The 21,927-nt window shown below is 44.0% G+C and overlaps 1 long non-coding RNA gene across 1 annotated transcript; it reads right to left on the bottom strand.

The window, feature by feature from the left end:
* Positions 1–374: 374 nt before the first annotated feature.
* LOC116881014 lies at positions 375–21,659 on the bottom strand. The gene is made up of 3 exons (XR_004385320.1): positions 21,333–21,659; positions 1,192–1,361; positions 375–710 (listed from the first exon to the last, which is right to left on the bottom strand). It is a non-coding gene; the product is annotated as an uncharacterized LOC116881014 (long non-coding RNA).
* Positions 21,660–21,927: the final 268 nt, after the last annotated feature.

Below are 21,927 nucleotides of genomic sequence, written 5' to 3' on the forward strand. Positions count from 1 at the left end.
GGTCTGCGTGAGGGTGCATCGGAGGTGGGCCCAGGGTAAACGTACAAGAAGGTCCAGAGTGAGCAGAGCTTCACAGATCTGCAGAGCAGAGCCCGGTGAGGAAATCACTTTACTGCTCTGTTAAAAGTTGTTTGGCTATGTTTAAGCTGAATTCTTTTGTTTTTTACTGTTCTGCAGAAAGCTAGTTATAAAATGCTCTGACAGACAGCAATACAGCAAAGAACTTCTGTTAGCAAATGTCTGCACCTGCCGGGTCGGCGGGGACAGAAGGAGGCATGCTGAGGCCTCCTCGGAAAGACAAGTTCCTGAGGCAGCAGTCCGGGGCATGCCAGTAGCTCTCAGCCACTCTGTCAGACTCACCTGGGAATGGACTAAGGATGTGGCAGTCTACAGGGGCCCACTCAGACCTCTGTGGAGGACAGCCAGTGATCTGCATTTATCACGAGTGTCCCAGGGGACCATTATGCAAACTTCGTTGAGAACCAGGGTACAGAGGCACGGCTGATGAAAGGACTCCATGTCTGCGAAATGTGTTTCATGGGAGCCCAGAAAGGTGCCCTTGTCTCCAGGGAAGCAGAGGCAGCCAAGACGGCTTCCAGAGCTGACAGCAAGCCTGGAGAAGAAGATCCTGGTGGGGTTGTGTCAAGACTGAGCACACAGCTCAAGGCTCCTGATTCCATACAAGGCTGGTGCAAATATGCCACCTCAACCTGGAAAAACAGTATGAGACAGAAGAAAACTAATTGTAAATGGGCTAGGCGAGTGACAAGTTGAACTTCGAGCCTGTAGTGAAAACCTTGTTTACTCTATTGTGTTTGTTCATTGGTATACCCAGTGATGACTGAATCACACTGTAATTCTAATAAAGATGAAGCTGTATTAGAAAAAGCACGGAAGTAGGTGCTTTCTCACTTTCTCCCATTTAAACTATTGAATGTCCTATATCGTTTGGCTTAGGCGTACGCATCCAACGTCCTGTACCATTCACCCCAGGTGCTCAGGACTTCTCTTGCAAACGACAGGGATACCAAGCCCAGAGCTGATCCTGACCCCAGAAGTGATCTGACCTTTCAGGGCTTCCCAGAACATGACATTCCAGAAGTAATCCCAGCCCTCCAGTCTCCCTCCGACTGATCTATGCCCAAAAAAGCCCTCACACCAGGCCTGCGCTCCAGGGACTGGCTGGGTTACCAGTTGTCCCAGACCATTTGGCGCTTTGTCAGCTCCCACACTGGACAGTGACTCCTGAGTCAGATTTCCCAACTTCGTGACTTCAGCATGTGTGGCCGAAGGCACTGGGCAGTCGTGCTCTCCACAACATCTGGCATGCTCTGTCTCTTGGGTTTCGTCTTGCAAGTTTTCTAAGGAAAAAAAATCCTGATTATCTCATTTCTTTCCCAATGGGTACCATGGTGAGTTTCAGTAGGAGGAGGGGATGCTAGGGGAAAAAAAAAAAAGAAAAAAGAAAGCTTTCCCTTCTTCCTGTGCATGATCTGTCTTTGAAATCCAGTGATAAAGATGTATGTGGGAGAGAGGAGGGCTTTTGGGTGGAGGACGCATTCCAAGACCTACTGGCCCGAGCAGTCGGCCAGTCATATGTTACCCGCAGATGATTTATACGAATACAATCAGTATTCCCCGGGCTGGGGGGGTGACCATCACTCGCTGCAGCTAAATCTCCTTAGAAAAACAAAGGAGAAGAACAAATGGCACTATTGCTGGAGGAGAAAAAAGAGGGTTTAGAGAGCAGGTAAATGATGAAATGGGGATTAAAAAAAGTAATCGCCAGAGGGAAGAACCAGGAGACAATTCTCCACCTTGTAAGAATTAGTTTTTCTATTTTCCTGATCATCCCTCTTACTTTTAAAAGGAAAGATATTTTTCTTCATTGAATTAATATCTGAGAAGTGCTTCGCTGCATCAGACACTTTGGGAACTGTTGATTTAGGAGTCTCTCTCCTTATGTTGGGATATACAACTCCTAGCCAATGTTTGAAATTCATTTACACTTGGTAAAGGCTCAGTCAGTAACTGGAAAAACAGAATGATTTTTTTTTTTCTTTTTAATTACCTTCACTGGTGAGGGAAGTTCTTGCTTTGGGGACAAAAGGTAAGTTAAAGTGGGGTCATCATTGGCTTCCTTCTCTCTTCATTTCTTGTTTCCCTCCTTTTTCCTAAGAGAGTCATTTTTAAAGAAGATAAAGATCACCAAGTTGCAAGCAGCGCTCCCACTCACATTTGAGATCATCATGGAGCCTTGGTCTCACTTATTCTTGCACAGTGTTTCGCACATAGTGAAGACCAAAAAAGTGTCTTACATGGATACAGACAATATCCCTGGTGGTCAGCTGATAACTCAGCATCAACGCCACTTCTGCTACATTGTCCTCTGCATCACAGCGGAGGAGCCTGGAAACACATTTCTCAGAAACCTTCCCCTGTATGTCTGGACATTAGAATCTGCCCCTCAGAGGCACTGCCTAAAGTCTGGAAGCCAGAGCACTCCCTCACGAGTTCCAGGCAGATGCATGGTCAGTCAGCAGATGTGGGGGTTTCCAGGAAAGCTCTAGAAAACCACCTGCTCCAGAGCTGTAAGCCAGTGGAATTCCTGGACTTGAAATAGTGACTTCAGGACAAGCGTTTAAGAATTACCCACCCCACGACTGCAGGGAGCCCAGATCTGCACCGGTAGTTTCCCTGACCTTCCAAGAGTTTTGTAAGCCTCTAGTTCTCTGTATTAACACAATTACTGCTTATAATACCTAGAATTGCCACTATTTCCATGACCAAGCTCTGAAAAATGCAGCTAGACATAGGAATGGACTAGATCACTTAGGGCGAAAGTGTAGATAAAGAGGATGAGAAAACACGGAAGCTACCTCCTGCCTCCCCCTGCCTGTCACCACCCTCCAGCTCCATGGGGCCACTCCCAGTCCAGGCTGGGTGGCTGGTAGACCACCTCCCATGCTCCTCAGAGTCAAATAAAAACAGCACCCTGGACTACAATATACTCCTTACCTAATTTAAAGCAACAGTAACCTACTTTACAGATTTCAAACATTAATAGCACAACTTCTGGAATAAATTGATTCAGGGTTAAAAGGAACTACCTATGTCCAAAATTCACTCAATGGGATATCCTGTACAAACAGAGTCACTCAAGGAGAAAAACAATGTTTGGGTCTCTTTAGTCTATCATTAACCTCAGCAAAATCGACTGCTCTCGAATACAGTCCTTGTACACACACACAAAATGGTGAGATCACTAAAGGGAGGGGCTGAACACTGCCAGCATATACAGATGCTCAAAATTTTGTTAACCAAATGAGTTTTCAAAATCACAGAGAGAATTCCAGGAGATAGGGTTATCAGGACAAAATAATCTCTTACATGCAGAAACAGCATTGAAACGTTTTAACTCCTCCATGGAGGAGTTAACAGCACCAGAAGATCCTTCCAACACCTGAAGCCTCCTTGTTTACAGAATATGAATTTCTGGATCTCAAAGAAAGAAAGGAATGTGAAGCTGTGTCTTTCTAGAACCACTCCCACGCTCACCCTAAGAAATATTTGACACCGTAGAAACAATTTAACAGGCGTGCCAGTCACAGCACCCAAATAAACAGTTCCATTCTAACAAAGAGAGTTATTTAATAACTCCAAAAATACCATTAAAACATCAGTGTCAATAACAACACGGACAATATTCTGGGATTACCTTAGAGTACTGTTTCAAACTTTGTTTCTTCCTACCGCAGAACTTGGAAAGTCCAAGTTTGAGCACCTGAGCTGGTGGCTTCGTAACTTGTTTTGTAACTGGGAATGACCTTGGGAAAAATCACTTTGCTCCCTTCAGTTGCCTTTCTTCAGCTATAAAACAGGAATAATGCCATGTATCCCCCCTAACCACTAGGATTATTGTGAGGATAAAATGATAAGAACGTGAAAATGTCCTAGAAAATACAAATATTTTGGGGTACCTGGGTGGCTCAGTCAGTTGAAGAACCAACTCTTGATTTCAGCTCAGGTCATGATCTCAGGGTCATGAGATCGAGTCCCTTTTCAGGCTCAGTGCAGAGTCTGCTTAAGATTTTCTCTCTCTCTCTCTCTCACCCTCTCAAATAAATAAATAAGTAAAACCTGTTTCTAAAAAGAAGACAGGAATATCTTCAGAGTAGAAATAATTACTAAAATCTTTCATTTCTGATTATGGTAACCCTATCTAATGGCTACCACTCTTTTAACGGCAAAATAAAAACCCTCGATAACCAATTCCCATGGCATGGATGTGGATAGTGACTTTATCCACTGACTTACAAAGAGTAAATCTGCAACCACACAACGTGGCCACCACACATGCATACTTACAAATGGGAAAGCCCATAGCACAGTTGGTATGGCAACAGCTGGCTGTGAGTATGAGATTGGAGTGGACCATGTCCTCACTAATAAATGTCAGCTTGATTTGAATTACTTGCTAAAGCACAGCTTAGACAAAGCCAGAAAGGAAAACCAAAGCTTTTTTGATAAAATGGAATCCCAGAGCATAAATAAAAGATTCCACCTGAGAAGAATGATTTATTATCTCTCACTCAAGAAAAGGATGCACAGTCCATTCTATGTGACCACATCTCTTAAGCTGTTTGCTACTGGTTTATAAAAAGCTCATGAATGTGTGTACATCAGCACACAGACACACACACACACACACACACACACACACACATACCCCACACAGACTTGTAAGCTCAACTAGAAGAAAAACTGGAGTTATACAATGGTTATTTGAAATGAAACTATGAAAGCTTATTCTTTTCAAGAATTTACACCTCTCTGCCCTAAAGAAAAAGCAAATTATCCCACGTCCAGGTCAGAAACACAAAAGAAAGTTTACATTGGCTAAAGAGAACTTGGGATTCAGAGCACCAGAGGTTTACCAGTCCTTTGGCATTAAAGTCAAGGCTGTCACAAAAGCAAAAAGCCTGAATGTCTAAAGCTTACAAATGCATTGTACTAAGCATGAAGATGGGTGTGAATTTTTGCATTGAACTAGTTTGGACCACATATAATTCACTTTCTTATAAGCTGTTTGATTAGAAATGCTGGAAATAATCATTTTACAACATTAAACCCTTCATCCTCCAAGTTCTCCAAGCTTCCAGAGATATGACATACTGTGAGGAATATTTACATTTCTGTGAGGAAGACACCAAATAACTTTCCTACGAGCAGTCGTCTAGAAAAGAAAGGCCGCAATATATTTTTTCCTTTTTTTTTTTCAGTCATATATGAACTAAATGTCTCCTTTTTCCAACATAATTTAGGCAGTGATCCAAATCAACATCAGATTTTTGAGGGATTTTTTTTAAGATTCTTATAGTTATGTATCACTGTTAAGATGTGACCAGCTCACCATATGATTACCACTATTCTGTAAATAAGATGGATGGAACTATTGGGATAAAATAGTAGATCAGTGGAGAAGTCATTTGAGGCCCAGTGAACAACTCTGTCTTCCACTTAAAAAAACTAATCAATAAAAAGCCAATATTTCAGTTGTATTATGCAAACATAGCTGACAATTCACCACTTAAAACCCCAACTGTCCTCTGTGCAAGCCCAGCTCGGGAACTCCACTATACCGACAAGAACACAGATTCCTATTTTCTTAAGGGTCTGTATCAGTTAGGATATAAACAATGGAGAAAACGGGAAGGCTAGGCCCATTCTGACCCAGGTTCTGTTGCTCTGAAATTCTCTCATTAGGCCTTCTGCCTGTGTTGGCTTTGTCTTCAAGCTGGTTTTCTTCATGATTGCAGCTTGGCTGTCTACAGCATTAAGGCTATATTTTCCTCATTCATGTTCACCAAGCAAGAGACAAAAGCTCTCTCTTAACTATGAAATAAAAATAATTCCCTTCAGTCTTATTTGGCCACCATAAGTCCCATGGCCAACCCTGGATCAAGAGTTGCCAGGGGACCATCAGAATGTGAGTTTTCATAAGCCCTGGTTCCAAAGTACTGACCAGCAAAGGAGATGGCGCTTGTTATCTCTGGCTTGCACTGAGACTCATCCCTGAAACCAAGGACTGAATGAACCTCCCTTGATTTATTGGGCCTCATTATATGTGGAGATTGAACAACTGAAGAAAATCAGGTATTTTTTAAGAAGGAGGGGAAAATGAATGCTAGAAAGTGATTAAAAATGTCCATCTTGGAACCCAAAGGGCTTACTAGGAAAAGTGGTAAGAAGAATTTTGCCACTTATGGTGTATCTCGAATTTATGTGGGGTGGTGGTCCACCATTAGTAGGAAAGGGAGTTTCTATTTATAACTGGGTATGCTTCCACCTGGCTCCAGGAAAACAGATTCTAATTTCCTTAAGAGAGAGGGTTGCAAGTAAGTTTAAGTAGCCTAAGGAAACTTTATCAGAGCTTATTATAAGAGCTGTAAAATCTGTAGAAACCAAGACATTACTCGTATCAGCCAAAGCAGATGCAGTAGCTACTGATTGAGAACACCAAGAGGTCAAATGGAGAATGTAGCAAAATCATAGCAAAAAAGCTCAAATGTTTTCAAGAAGACAAAGTCACCCCTGCTATAGGAAAGAAGGATACTGGGGTGGCTTTGGGAGTCAGTATTTCTATTAGATAGAGTCCCTAGCCAAAGATGTGAAGATAACAGCTCAGAACACTTGCTGAGCCCTGCTTTCTCACTCAGGTGGGGAACAATGTTTCCCATAAAGGAAGATCTTTTGAGAACTCCCAAAAGGTGAACAGATTAGATTTCCTAACTTGCTGCACCACCATAGGAAGTTCAAAAAGGAGGAGACCTAGTAGCGTTCCTCTTAGGTAGATCAAGCCTGACCTTAGGGTAGATCAACAAGTCATGGCTTTTTCACATGCACATGCTTCAGTATTCTATTTTGGAGCTAGAGAAAAGGAGATAGGAAGCAATTAAGGAGCTTTAAAAAATCAAAGAAAACCATAGGCAAACCAAATTCTTAAGACTGGAATATACTATATACCAACATAAACACACACACACACGCACACACACATGCCTGAAAGTTTCTTATCATTAAGACCAAAGTACCTGCCAGGCTGAAATCATCTTGAATTAGGTGGAAATGATAGAACTTCCCAGGAGATTACTGCCCACAACATACTCCAGTGAAGAAGTCCCCTTCACAATGATAAATGGCTGTGTATTATAGAACAAGATTCAAGCAACATTGATAGTCTAAAATGCTGAGGAAAAAAGACCCAGCAAAAAGATTAGGGGTGAATGCAAAGTCCATTATTTCCACTGGAAGAATCAACTGCACCAACAGAGGTTTACCTGCTTAATAGCTATGAGTTTTGATTGGGTCTGTGAGTTGACCACAAGTTTAATATGTGATCATTAGTGTAATGTAACTTCTTTAAAAATCAATATAATATTTATTTTTTAAAAATATTTTTATTTACTTATTTGACAGACAGAGATCACAAGTAGGCAGAGAGGCGAGCAGAGAGAAAGGAAGGGAAGCAGGCTCCATGCTGAGCAGAGAGCCCGATGCGGGGCTCAATCCCAGGACCCTGGGATCATGACCTGAGCCGAAGGCAGAGGCTTTAACCCATTGAGTCACCCAGGCACCCCAATATAATATTTAGATCATGGAAAGTGATAACTTCATGATTTTCTAATTGGATCAGACCAAGTCGGAGATTCTGGATAACTGTGGGAAGTTAATGGTGATGCTGACAAAGTAAGGCATGTTTAGAGGAGGGTGCCTGAGACAGTAAAGGCTCAGGTAACTATGTTGTAAATATAAGAGAGAGGCCATGCTGTAGAGTTAGAAATAAGTCAATTTCTGTTATCCAGAGAACAAAGGCTGTAGACCAGAGTCATCTATAAGAACAAGGGGACAAAATTAACTACCCTATATCACATGCAAGGGAAGCAGGAGGAGAGACCCTGGAGCCAGTATGCCTGGGTTTAAATGCCTGGATTTATATCTGCCACATACTGACTGCAACCTTCAGCGGGTTGATGAAACCCTCTGTGCCTCAGTTTCCTCATCTGGAAACAGGAGTACTAAGAGTCCTATGGCATAGGAATCTCAGGAGGAATACATGCATTATAAGTAAAGTGCTTAACACTATACCTGGCAAGTCATAAGCACTATATAAGTCTTTACTATTAACACAAAGAGCCAGCTTTTTTCATGAACAGAGATACCATGTGTATAGGTTTGCTAAGGCAATTATAACAAAATACCACAAACTGGCTGGCTTGAACAACAGACATTCATTGTCTCACAGTTCTGGAAGCTAGAAGTTATAAATCAAGGTGCTAGCAGGGGTGATACCTTCTGAGGGCTCTGAGGAAGAACCTGTTCCATGCCTCTCCTAGCATCTGGTTTGCTGGCAATCTTTGGTGTCCTTTGGCTTATAGAATCTTCACACTGATCTCTGCCTTCATCTTCACATAGAAGTCTTCCTATGAGAATGTGTCTATCTCCATGTTTTCCCTTTTTACAAGGACTGCAGTCATATTGGATTAAGGCCCACACTAATGACCTCATTTTAACTTGATTATCTCTGTAAAGACCCTATCTCCAAATAAGGTCATACTGTGAGATATTGCAGGTTAGGACTTCAACATATGAATCTGGAGTGACACAGTTCAAGCCATAATACCATGACACTGGGGATCTTAAAAAAGAGGCCAGATGATCAGAGGTGTTCCTGGTTTAATCCTGCAATGCATCCGACTGAGGACATACTTTTACAAAACAATTTTGGGTCAAATCAGGACTCCCAGCATGTAATTTAATGGGCAATAAAAAGCTTGATTTCTTAGTCCACAGGCCTGACTTGGCCTCACAAATTACAGTGGTAAAAGGACAGAGCAACATTGCTGTTACTCCCTTTGTCTGCTTTCCTATAGAGATAATAGGGGAAACATCTCCCTATTACTCCTTCAGGGCTGCATTCTGGTTTCAGCATTCTTTTTGTTTTACCAGTACCAGGCACCCAACAGAGTAGTACCTATGGGGAAATAATATTCATCACTTCAGGAATACTGTAGATTTTCTCCCTCTTCATCTCCTTTTATCCCCCGCCCCCTCACAATTAGACATCAAATAGTTTCATTCTCATGTCCACATGAGGGAACTGAGAAGGTAAGCTTTTAGTCTGAAGTCGTGCAATTAATTAATGACAGTGCTGTGATTAGGTTTAAGTTTCCTGATAATCTATCAATTGCTAGTCGATTTACTGAGCATCTCCTATTTGTTTAGTATTGTGCCAAATATTGAAGATCGAGACCTGGTATCAGTCCAACGGAATCACTGAAACTTCCAGCACTGAATGAGAAGCCACGTCACTCCAGGTCTAACTAAGCCATGATAATAAAAGTTCTCAGGACACTTTTTTCTTTATTTTAGCCTAGTTACATGCAGATCACCCAAAGGCCTTCACTTCAACCTCCCACTGTAAGCAACATTTGGAAATGCTGTTTCCCTGCTCTTTGCTAGAACTGATCCCTCAATCTTTGCTATTCCTCAGAAAACACTGGAGACTGTTTCATCTCTTCTCTCTCCTACAGATGGTCCCATACTTTTGGAGAGGATGGCACTGCCATTTGCATTGGGCATCCTGCCACAGAAAGCAATGGCTTAGAGTTTTCCTGGACTCAAAAAAAAAAAAAAAAAAAAGGCAGGGTGTGTCTTCTCCATTTATCCAAGGGCAGCCCTATTAAGTAAATGTTATCAGTCAGGTTTGTTATCTAACAACCAACCAAAACACAAAATTTCAGTGGAAATCAACAAACAGCTGGGTGTTTTATTTGTGTGTGTGAGTTTTTGTCTGTTTGTTCTCACACATCAATGAGTTGAGAGAGCTTTGGCTACTGATGTGGTCTGAGCTCAACTGGGCTTGGTTCCAACCTGTGGGTTGGGTTTAGAGCTCCTCTGTTTGTCTCTCACCTTCCCTGGACCAGCACTTACCTGAGAGATGTTCTTTCTACACTGTAAGAGTAGGAGTAAAAAGAGGGCAAGCCCAGTCTCATGAGTGTATTTCAAGCCTATGCTCGTATAACATCCACAAACCTCCTATTGGCCAAAGCAAGTCACTTGGTCAACGCTTTAGACAAGGTGTGGAAAAGTACCCTGCACCCATCATGAGGCCATGTAAAGATGTGCAGGTATGACACTACTCCAAGGAACTGGAAGGTAAGCATATAATTTGACCTGCCCTGGTGAGGCAGATTGTCCACGATGGCTTGCTCACTATCACTCACTAGATACCTTTCCTTCCAGAAACACAGTTTTATTTTTCACCATTGAGCCATCCTATCTTTTCCTTGCCTCCCCAAATTCCATGACATCTCATTTTTCAAAAGCAGTTCCTCCCTTCTCATGCTGTTTTATTAAAAGCTTTCTGCCAGGCTGGGAAGTTGAGGAATCCCACCTGCATGTAATATATGATAATCGTCTAATGCAACCCAGCACTGTTTGCTTTTTTTCTCAGGCTGTTGCTTGCCTGTTGCATTGTTGTTGGCCAATTTCCAAAAATCATAATCAGAAAAGGAAAAAAGAAACTATTGAGAAGACGCTTATCCAAACATCTGAGCCATCCTCCATCCTCCAGGTAATGAATCCATATTGAGTGAGACTAGCATTTGGAACAGTAACATAAGAGGAAAAGAAAACGAAAAATTCCCGTTAAAGTAATCGGTCCTACAAGTCTATCATTGCAGACCCACAATATGGAGTCATAGATTTAGTTGTTCACACCTCTCCCATATTTTCAGAGCCATTAACCAGAGTGGACTTGTCAGGGTTTCAACATTGTAATTGTTGAGCTATAAATTTCCCTGCTGGCTAGGGCCTGAGGTTTCCAATAATCATAGGCAAAGGCAAAAGTCAAAATAGATAGTGCATGGGGGAAGGGAGAGAACCTGGCACGAGGATTTACTGAAATGGGAGGGCCTGAGGTGGCATGGAAAGAGGGTAAAAGCCTCCAGAGGCAGAGCTGCTGCAGAGCAGGGCCCAGGACCATGCTAGCTCTCAGTTAAATTGTCAGTAAGGCTTTGGCTTCCCAACACGATGAAAACAAGCCTGGTTCCTTCTCACACAACCAACCTGGGAAGAACTACAGAAGTAAGAAGCAAAACTAGATTTGTGAAACTAACATAAAAACTGTGGGGAACCCTTGGTAGACTGAGTATGTGAGGACTAACTTGGGGCAGGTGGTACAGTGAAGTGATGAAGAACATGGTAAGGAAAAGCTCCCAAGTTTTGCTCTTGACCACATTATCTTTGGAGGACGAGCGCCTGCTTTAGGGTGGAAGAGAAGCCAGCAGCATCAGCCAGGTGGGAGGCAGGTCAAACAAGGGCAGTGCAAACAACCTGCAGAGTGAGGAACTCATGAAAAAATGTGGTCCGGCCAGCTGGCCTTGAGCACCCACTCCTCTACCTCCTCAATGTTCCCTCCCCTCAGAACTTGTAGATTGCATCAAAGCTGTGTTCTTCAAACTGATTTTGACTTCCACTCACAATGAGAAAACACATTTTACGTGGTGACTCAGTATGTATACAGCCCTGTACAAATGAAAGGTTTCACAAAACAACATGCCTATTGCTGAGATGCCCTCTATATTTTTCAACCTATTCCATTCCATTCCATTCCATTCCATTCCATCTCTATTCTGTTCCATTCCATCTCTATTCTGTTCCATTCCAATCCATTCTGTTTCTTCTCCCTCCCTTCCCCTCTTTCTCCTCTTCCTCCTTCCTTTTCTTCCTCTTCCCCTTTTCCTCCCTCACCCCCATACTGACTGAACCATTAATGAGTTACCACCAAAGAGATAATTTCCTTCCCAGGTTACTTTTTCAGAGTATATAAAGGAAGTTTCTGACCAAACTTGTGGCCTAATGGAGAGATAAAAATTAGGGAGGTTGGTTACTGTTCTGTGGAATCTTGAACTATCTGCCTCAGAGTTCACCTCTGTCCCTCTTCTAGAAGTTGAGTTAGAAACCCTCCATCAATGGAGATTACCAGACATGATAAATGTTACCCTTAAAGGAAGAAACAATTTTAATATAGAATACTACACTCAGCCAAATTATGACTTAAATCTGGATACTCAATGGATATATTCTCGAGCATACAAGGTTTTAGCAGGTTTGCCACACAAAGAACTATTTAGAAAATTCAAGTAAAAAGCAAATCCAAGACTGTTAGAAGAAATATGGGAAATAAAAGGATCCAAATAATGTAGTAGAATTAACTGTTAACTAAAATTTAAGAAACAAAGAAAAAAATAAGTTTATCCATAATATCCCTGAACAAAAACTTTATTCTTTAAAAAAGATTTTATTTATCTGAGAGAGAGAGAGATCACAAGTAGGCAGAGAGCCAGGGGGCAGGGGGTGGGAAGAAGTCTCCCTGCTGAGCAGAGAGCCCGAGCGGGACTCGATCCCAGGACCCTGAGATCATGACCTGAGCCGAGGCCAGAGGCTTAACCCACTGAGCTACCTGGGTGCCCCACAAAAGCTTTAGATAATATCAGCAAAGGGTTGGCAGAAAGGGATGGAGCAAAGAGAAATGAGAACATGCTAACATGTCCAACTTGTTCAATGGGAGGTTATAGATGGATGATAGATGATAAATAATAGAAAGATGATATATAGATGGAAGGCAGGTAGATCTGAGATAGCTAAAGGGATAAATAAATAAAAGCATAAGAGAGACAGAGACTCTTAGATTAGCTAAAAATGTTTTTCTCTTATGTATCAATAATATATGATCTATGAAAGAAATTAAAAGAAAACACAAAGTTAAAGGATGAAAAAAATTGAATCAAAGAAGGTCAGAGTATCAATTTTAATATCTGACAAAGGAATTGAAGGCAAAAAAAAGAATAACAAGAACAAGAAAGCACAAACAACATAACCATCATTGGGATATATGAATCTCACAATATAGATTCAATATATATAAAGTAACAATGATAAAACTGAAAGAGAAATAAGGCAACCCCCTCTCCCCCCACCAACCAAAACAAGCATAAATGGTATAGTCACATTTGTTCTTAACAGCATTCAATGGCTTCCTGCTGTCTTAAGGATAAAGTCCCATATCGGGGCTTGTGAATGCTGTCCCTCTTACCTCTCTGGCTCCAATTCTTCATATCTCACTCTCTTCAACACTTTCTGAAACTTTTTTGAATTTATTTTTATTCTTCACGTGTGTCTCTTTTCTCTTATAAAAACCATAATGTTTACTGTTCTTCTAGCTGTAACATCTTCTCCACCTCTTTACCTGGCTATCTCATATGCATCTAAACCGTGGCAGATTAGATATTACTGCTGCCACAAAACCTTGAATATAGTCATCCTTTCACAGCACTCCACTCACTTATAAATTTCCTGCTTGACTGTCTATCTCCCCCACTAGACTGTAAGCACTGTGAGGAAAAAACTGTGTCTGTGGTGGTCAGCAGTGTACTTCTAGTGACAAGGACACAGAATGTCAGAGAAAGAAATTGAAAAAAGTATTTGTAAAGTAAACAAATCCCTCCCCCCCCAAAAAAAAACCCAAATAAAAACAAAAACATTTATAATGGATTTTTTTTAAGGATTTTGTTTATTCACTTAGCGAGGATGTGCGAGCAGCGAGCGGGAGGGGTAGAGAGAGAATCTCAAGCAGACTTGGCACCAAGCGTGGAGTCCCACATGACGCTTGATCCCAGGACCCCGAGGCCACGACCTGAGCCAAAACCAAGAGTCGGCCACTTAACTGAATGAGCCACCCAGGTGCCCCTTGGATTTTTTTTTTTTTTTGAAAGGAAATCAGTCCTACTTCTGGTTCAACATGACAGAATTAACATGTGCATCCATTTCTATTTCTGCCCCCCCACACACATAAAACTTCACTAAAATGCCAGTAAAATAATTTTTTTAATGGTAAAATCTTCCAGAACAAAGAGAAAGCTACTGGAGATAGCTTATCAAAGTCAATAAAATATGAAGCCAAAATGAATGGGGTCGGTGGGCATGGAAACCAGCAAAAAGTGAGATCAAAGCACAAAGAACTAGAAAGACTCAGTAATTGAAGGCAGGGCCTCTTTCAGAATACAGGGGGTTGAATATATGCCTAAAAACAGGCAGATTGAAAGTCTTTATGAAAAATGTGGACACCCTCTCAACCCCTCATCTACCCCAGTGACACCAAGAAAGCATCCTACATCCAAGCAAAGAAAAGAGGTTTACACTGTGGCTAGATTGTTCTAGAAGGGCTCTGAACTTAGAGACAGGTAAAGTAGAGAGTAGGAGCGAGGTGCTATACTAAAAACAAGAAGATTAAGTGAAATTTTGAAACCCATTTTCCCAGTTACTTTCTACTTTGTTTGCCCCACCTCAAGACTGGTGACTGGAAGAGAGAGCTGCTTACAGAAACTGACAACTCCAGTAGAAAAGACTACCCTTGTTAATAATAAATCAACTGCCAGATCATGATTTGGTGAGGCCCACCAGGCCACAGTCCTACCTTTGCTCCTGTGGGTTTTTCCATTAGCTTCTAGTTCTTGATTTATTTTTTTTTTTTAGATTTTATTTATTTGAGAGAGAGAGAGAAAGAGAGAGTACGCACACACACTGGGGAAGGGCAGAGGAAGAGAGAGAATCTCAAGCGGACTCTGTCTTGAGAACAGATCCCAATGTGGGGCTCCATCCCAGGATTCTGAGATCATGACCTGCACTGAAACCAAGAGTCAGAGGCTTAACTGACTGCACCATCTAGGCACCCCTCCTGATTCTTCAATATGTATAGAAGATTTCTACTGTTAGGCACTTGAAGAAAACTGCTAACCTAAAGAAAGAGATCAGAAAGGAATTCACAGGAAATACAGGCAAAGCAGGGGAAAAAATATTTTTTTTAAATATCAATATAATTAATATTCTAAGAGAGATAAGGGAAGACTCTACACCCATGAAACAAGAGCAGAGTGCCTTCCTAGGTGAATAGAGAATGAAGCAAGCAAGACTGTTCCAACTGATGCTGAGATGGAACTCTGCTCGGAAGGGATGTCCAAGAAGGGTGTTCTGCCTGAACAGAGTCTTAATGGATAAAGACGAAAGGGGAAGGAGACAAAGAGGATCAAGATTGAGTTGACAGTGAGCAGTATGCTTAGGGGACACTTCACTGGTTCTTAAAGTCTGGACAGCAAAGATCAAATGTAGTCACCAGAAGAAATGAGGCTGAAGCATCATCATGGAAGGACCAGATCAGCCAAGAGCCCATATACTAAGGAACCTGGACTTCATCACACAGCCAGACAATAGGGAGACTTTCAGGGTTCTGACCAGGTGTGTGACTCTCGCCCAGTATATAATCTATTGATATGGATTCCAAAGGCTACAAAGATATGAGAAGGGAGAGACCATTGTGAGGTGGTGATTAAGCCTGAAAGCGGCTGATGAGGTAGTGGATGGAAAGATAAAAAGAGGGCGGACCATTTGGAAAAGGAGACAGCAGCACATAACAAGGTTGAGAATGAGAGTGTTGAGTTTAAAGAACAACCACAAGAACCCTCTATCTCCAGGAAACAATAAAGAACAAGGAAGAGGGCAGGAAAGGTAGGGTCACTTGAGGTACACACCAAATCAAGGTTAGACATGACTCAGCATATTGCTGTTGTTCCGAACTTTCCTCCCAATGGTGGAGGAAAAGGAACCCCAGACCTCTTGGGTGGTAGCCAGAAGTGGGCTTCTATAATCTCAGAACTTCTTGAAAATCTATCTTTCATCTTTAAAATTCGTATGAGTTTGGTATTCTACTTTACAGAAGATTGATATAAAAAATGTGTTTAATTACTTTCTAGTTAAAACACAACTTCATATACCCCCAAGAATTAGTAGTCCAGAAAGATGCTCCTGTGTCTCTTTATGTCTCATGAATGTCAATTCTGGGGGGATGTGAAGATGTACAACAGTCAGAAATACAGTTTCTTCAGGTGAGCTGTGAGGTGGGAAAGGAATGTGAGGAAGTTAAATAAGCTGGAATGTGCTGGGTGGGTGAGGCAGTTCGAAATGAGTGTTAGAATGCCGGGTAAGAGGCTTTTGATATAACCATGATGAGATTTTAGACCAGAGAATGGTAGCAGATGGAGAAAAGACTTGAAGACTTGATGGATGATTCAATGCAAGGGCAGGAAGGACAAGAAGGAATCAGAGGCAATTCTGACTTTGAACCGGGGAACCAGCTACCAGGGCTGAGGAGGAGGAAGTTGAGGACAGCCAGCTATGAGTGTCCCCATGCCTGAAGCAAGTGTGGAAATGTGTTGTCGATGGCTGGGCTCAGGGAACAAGACTGGGGTGGAAACATGAAGGTGCACTCAAGTCATAGTGGACACCACAGGGTGGAGGGAAGCCTGAGTAAGGGGAGAGAAGGAAACACAGAAAGTTGGGGGCTCAACTTTACAAGATATAATAGGTGAGTAGTGCGGGAAAGATGAGAAGGCACACTGACCTTTAAATACCACACTTCCAATCATGTAGCATGAAAAAAATGGATAATGAAAGAAAGGGGAAATTTCTTGGTTGGTATACATGAAGAGTCCAGGAGTAGACACTGACTTCGAGTATGACTAGAGTCCAGTGCTCCAATGATGCCACCAGAAACCTATCTCTGTCCACCTTGTCACTCTTCTTCCCTTTCTTGTGTCTTCACTGGCAGGCAGACTTTCTCTTCATGGTGGCCCCCAGAAGCGCCAGGCTTTTATCTTCTCATTTCAACAACCCCAGGTGAAAGAGAATGTCTGTCTCCATCCCCCAAGTTCCAGCAAACGTTTCCAATAGAAGTTTCAGGTTTGGCTCTGATTAGACCATCGTGGCGCATGGGCCCATCCTTAAACCCAACACCCTGGCCAGAACTAGGGTACGTGCCCCCAAGTGTCTGAATCCAAACCTACAGGATCTAAGCCCTGGGGAAGGGTGTGTCCCCAAATGAAAGATGGCTCTGCAGATTCCAAAAGAGGAGAGAACAAATGTTCTCAGAGAAGCAGAGAGAGGGTCCAGTGGGAACAAGGAAAATTTAAGAAGCTGGCGGTGGAGTAAGGGTGGCCAAAACATGCACTTTCATACCAAGGTCAAAGTGGGGACAACAGAGACCCCCTGCACCCAGACAAACAGGAAATGGGCAGCTCTTTCCCTCTACATCCCTCTCCTGCCTTAGTGGTGAGTCTGAGGACAGCAAAGCCCCATCCGCAGCTTTCCTCCCTCACGGTTCCCAGCACAGCTCCCAGAGCCCCAGAGTGCCCAGAGCCCCCCATCACTACACCGTTCCAGAACTATGCCATAGCCACTCACGCTGAGGCCCACAGGCCTCTGGGGCAATTAAAAAGTCCCTCTGGCTTCAGAGAGCTGCCTTGTAAAGTGAGAGCCAGGTCCTTCCTGGCTGGCCTTCCCCACCACACACATCATACAATTCCTTCTTTCCCAGCAGGTTATTTTTCCAGTGAAAGCCTCACGCCTCCCCTGTCCTTTGCCTCTGACCCACCAATTGTTTGCCAAGACAGGACCGGGGACGCTCCTTGGCTGGACTTCAGAGTCCCAGTTCAGCCGGGGGTGCTAGGCTGGGATTTAAGCAAGGACCCCGTAGGGCTCATGTTGTATGAATCATCTCCCCAGCGCCCCGAGACGTCAAACCACACTTCACCCCGCTCTTTCTTTGCCAGCCGCTTCAGCTCATCGGCGTTTAAAGCAACATCACCAGCAGCAGCTCATCTGGAACATCCTGGCCCGCTCCCTTTTTCATGTTAGCAAGCTCCCTTTGCCACAGAGAGCGAGAAACAGAGAGTCAGACAGACAGATGGACAGGGAGAGGGGAGTCCTGCAGACAGTCAGGATGAATATGGATTTGCGGCGTCTGCGGCGGGAGGGGGGCCATGGCAATCAGAACCGATGCTGCCGGAGCTCGGAATAGACCGACAGCAACTCCCCTTAGGAATCCGAGTGGGCTCTTTCTCGTGTGATGTTTTGAAGCATGTCAGCATTCCTGGGCACTGTCAGCCTCCTCCAAATGACCTGAGAGGGGGTGTGAGAAGCAAGCTCTCACCGCCTTGGGCTGTGCCGAGGGAAATCCTGGGAAAATCAAGGCAGAAATGCCTCATCCGCAGCTCCCCATATACCCTTGAAGATCAAGGGGTAGATAAGCTAATCTGTTATAAATTCTGATGCGGCACAGTTCCCTGACCAGAGCCTCTTCTCCTTCAGTGTCCCGAGCGTTCGCCAATACTTCATCCAAACCAGCTCCCTTCCGAGACCTCTCCCTGTCTGTCCCGCTCATGCCAAGAAGCTCACACATGGGTGCCTTCTCCAGGCATGTGCTCTCGACACATGCACATACACATACATACGTGAGCACATATGCCCATGGACATACACACACACACACACACACACACAGCTGGACCCTGATCTTCCTTCCAGATTTATGACCCTGCCTTGCCCAGCCTGGCTTAAAATTATCCTTTTTCACTCTCCAAATGTTTGAATCCCACAAAGGGAGTCTCAAGAAAACCAAAATGGTAACACACACACACACACACACACACATTAATGAGACTCGCAGAGCTTTGACATGAAATACTTGTTTCTGAAAATCTGCCTTGTGATTTCAGCCTTACTCCTTGCTCCATGTAGGCCTAAAGTGCGATAAAGGCAAATCCCAAGCCCAAGAGCAGCCCAGCCATTTCTGTGGGCCGCCCTGCTCATTTCTTAGCAGCCAGAAGTCCTCCTTACTTGTTTGGAGACCTCATATAGCCACTTCGATACCTGTCTTCATTCTCCCTCTTGTAAAATGGGTCTACTAAAGCCCACCAAGAGTCAGGCTGTAAGGATTCATATACTAATATTGGTAGGCCCTTCTGAAAAGGAACACATCATTACCACCATTCAGCCCTGGCATCCTGAGTCAGGAGGCAGGCAGGGCTCAGCCCCACCTCCAGATCCTGTCAGGGTGAGCAGTTTAAGAAAGCATCGTAGTCTAGCCACTGGGTGTGAGCAAAGAAGCAACACCCCCATTAAAACGACACTTTGAGCAGAACGTACTGTATGATTCCAGATTTCAACTGTACCTAATAATAATCATAAAGGACAGCCCCTTTACAGAGCGTGCTGCCTACCAGGAGCTGTATTTCATGTGCCTTGGTCCCTCTGCTTCTCTTACTCACCCCCTGAGGAAGCACGACCACGAAGCTCTAGGCTACAGATGAGGAAAGAGTAGGAGAAAAACTAAAAAACTTGTCCAAGGGGTGGAGCCAGACCCTGCTTTGAAACAGGACAGCATACTCCTGTGGCCAAGAACGTGAACGTGCGCGCGTGCGCGTGCCTGTACGTGCGTGTGTGCGCATGCGTGCTTAGGAAAAGGCCGGAAGAAAACAACAGCACAGGATCTCGGTGTTCCAGGTGGAAGGATCACAGACCATTTTTTTTTCCCTTTCACTCCAGTATCTTCTTTTTATCTAGATGTCCTCATTTCTACAACGAAATATGTATTGCTTTGATAAGAATAACATTTAAGTATTTTGAAAACGTGTCTTGCATTTCTGTTTCTCTGACTGCCATACTACCCCACCTCGCCCCCAGAGTGGCAGAAACCGGGCCTCACATTGTTAGGCAGGCTCCAGCCGTTCCCCAGACACAGACTGCAAAATAAGACAGAATGACGAGAAGACAGTCTGCTGTGAAGAAATGTCATCATCATGCGGCGCCTGGGTGGCTCAGTTGGTTGAGCGACTGCCTTCAGCTCAGGTCGTGATTCTTAAGTCCGGCGATCAAGTCCTGCATTGGGCTCCCTGCTCAAAAGGGGGTCTACTTCTCCCTCTGCCCTTCCCCCTGCTCATGCTCCCTATCTCTCTCATGCTCTCTCTCTAATAAATAAATAAATAAGATCTAAAAAAAGAAAAGAAATGTCATCATCAAGGAGGGGGAAAGTGGTCCTATGCTCCCTAAATCCACCCAAGCCCCCGATGCCTAGGGACAGTACTGGGGACACAGTGGGAAAGGTAAAAAGGGACCTCCATGGAGCCAGACCTGACTTCTTTCTCTTCCTCCTCTTGTGCCATCCAAATAATTTCTTCACTGTATGATCCAGCTTTCTCACCCACAACCTCCAAGGGCCTCTGGATTCTGAGGGAACCGTAAGAGAGCCTGACTCTGTGCCACATGTTTCGTGCTCTTCACACGTGTGGTCTCAATCCCCACACAGAGCCCATGAGGTACAAGCCGGCATTCCCATTTCACAGAAGGGAGCACTGAAGCTCCGAGGCCCACTCACCAGATCAAGGTCACAGAGGACAGAAGCCACAGAGCTCAGATGCAAACCCAGGTACACCTGACCCCAGATTTTGGACGTCTTTCTGAGCTAATGATGTTGCCAGATTTCTAACTCCCATTTTCCAGATAGGATCTCAGTGGAGCTCCAGGGTAGTGTGTCGGCATGACCATCCCAGCTTTGAGGACCGAGATGTAAGTAAAGGGCTCTGTGATTCTTACTCTGTTTCACTTCTCCCTTTCCTATCAGGCAGGCTTCGCAAAGTGCTTCAGGGCCTCTGGAGCTTTCCAAGGCAAAGGGGAGCCAGTTCGACAGGAAGAGCGCTCTGTTCCCTGGCACCCACAGAGAGCCGATTGCACATTAGCCCCTAGGTGAGGGCCCATAAGCTTTTCCCAGAACGGACCAGAAGCAGGAGGGAGGGAGGGCCCTGCACTCCACCCAGGCGGTTAGCTCTTTGGGGCAGGCAGCAATAATGGAGAACGTGATAAGCTGTCACTAGAAGCCAGCTCCGTTCTCTGAGACTTAATGGTAGAATAACACAATAGGGTCAGACTAAAAAGGTTCCCTTATGAAAATTTTATCAGCAACTTTGGTAAATGGCTATGGGAAAGGTGCTTTGCTCCCAGGCAGACCTGGGACCCGACTTTACAAGGTACAGGCGGCCTGCATTGCATCACCCCCACAAGATATTAAGGGCACTCAAATTGAATTAACACCAAATCAAGCCGGTGCACTTAACAATACAAATGCACTTAAGGGATGCCTCAGGATGATTTGTGACTAAAGAAAGCAAAGAAGAAAACGGCCTGCAAGCCACAAGGGTGGTGTTGTGTGTCATATACAGGAAAGGCCATAAGTAGAACTTAGAATACCGGAAAACCATGAACTTCAGGGGCTCTCAAATACCTTAGACCCAGCCGTAAAGTAGGAGGCCGCTTTTGTGGTATGCAGAAACAATTGATAAATAAATTAAAGCCAATTTTCTTAGTGGCATGGTCTCCATTACCTCTGACAGCGGCCTAACTACTCTGCGAAGATGATAAGAGGCGAATAATGGCGTATCAGGTAGCGCCCCGGGAAATTCTGCGCCAGTTGCCAGGTCTCTTCATGACAGTGATAACACAAAGATCCTCAGTGAGAGCCAAGTGATGAGAAATGACAGCTCGCCAGGCAGACTGTGACAGGTCCTAAAAAGGATCAGCTGGAAGTGTCCCTGGCAGGTGGGACCCCAGAGTCAGGGCTGGCCCTTTGGTTTCTCTCCTCTCCCCGTCAGCGTTTGTCGGCACACATTTTTCCCTCATACGTCTCACTCCCTTGCTGTCTCCCTCATCCTCTCCCCACACCCCTCTCTTCACCCCCACACCTCCCCTCTCAAACAAACATACCCTGTCTACTGAGCTGGAAGACAATTTGGCCATCTTCATAGATGAATGGCTCTTCTGAGATTATCTTGGAAACTTGGCTACATTCTGGACTTGAGAGAATTCAGGGGGAAAAAATGGCCTCGCTGGGGATTCCTTTCCATCAAGTGAAATACACACAAAAGCATGCTTTTGTTATCCTTCCAGGAAAGAGCTGTCTCCACTCAGGGTCTTACTCTG

The sequence above is a fragment of the Lontra canadensis genome, unplaced genomic scaffold (assembly GCF_010015895.1).
Source record: "Lontra canadensis isolate GAN:19392208 unplaced genomic scaffold, GSC_riverotter_1.0 scaffold70, whole genome shotgun sequence".
Lineage (NCBI taxonomy): Eukaryota > Metazoa > Chordata > Mammalia > Carnivora > Mustelidae > Lontra > Lontra canadensis.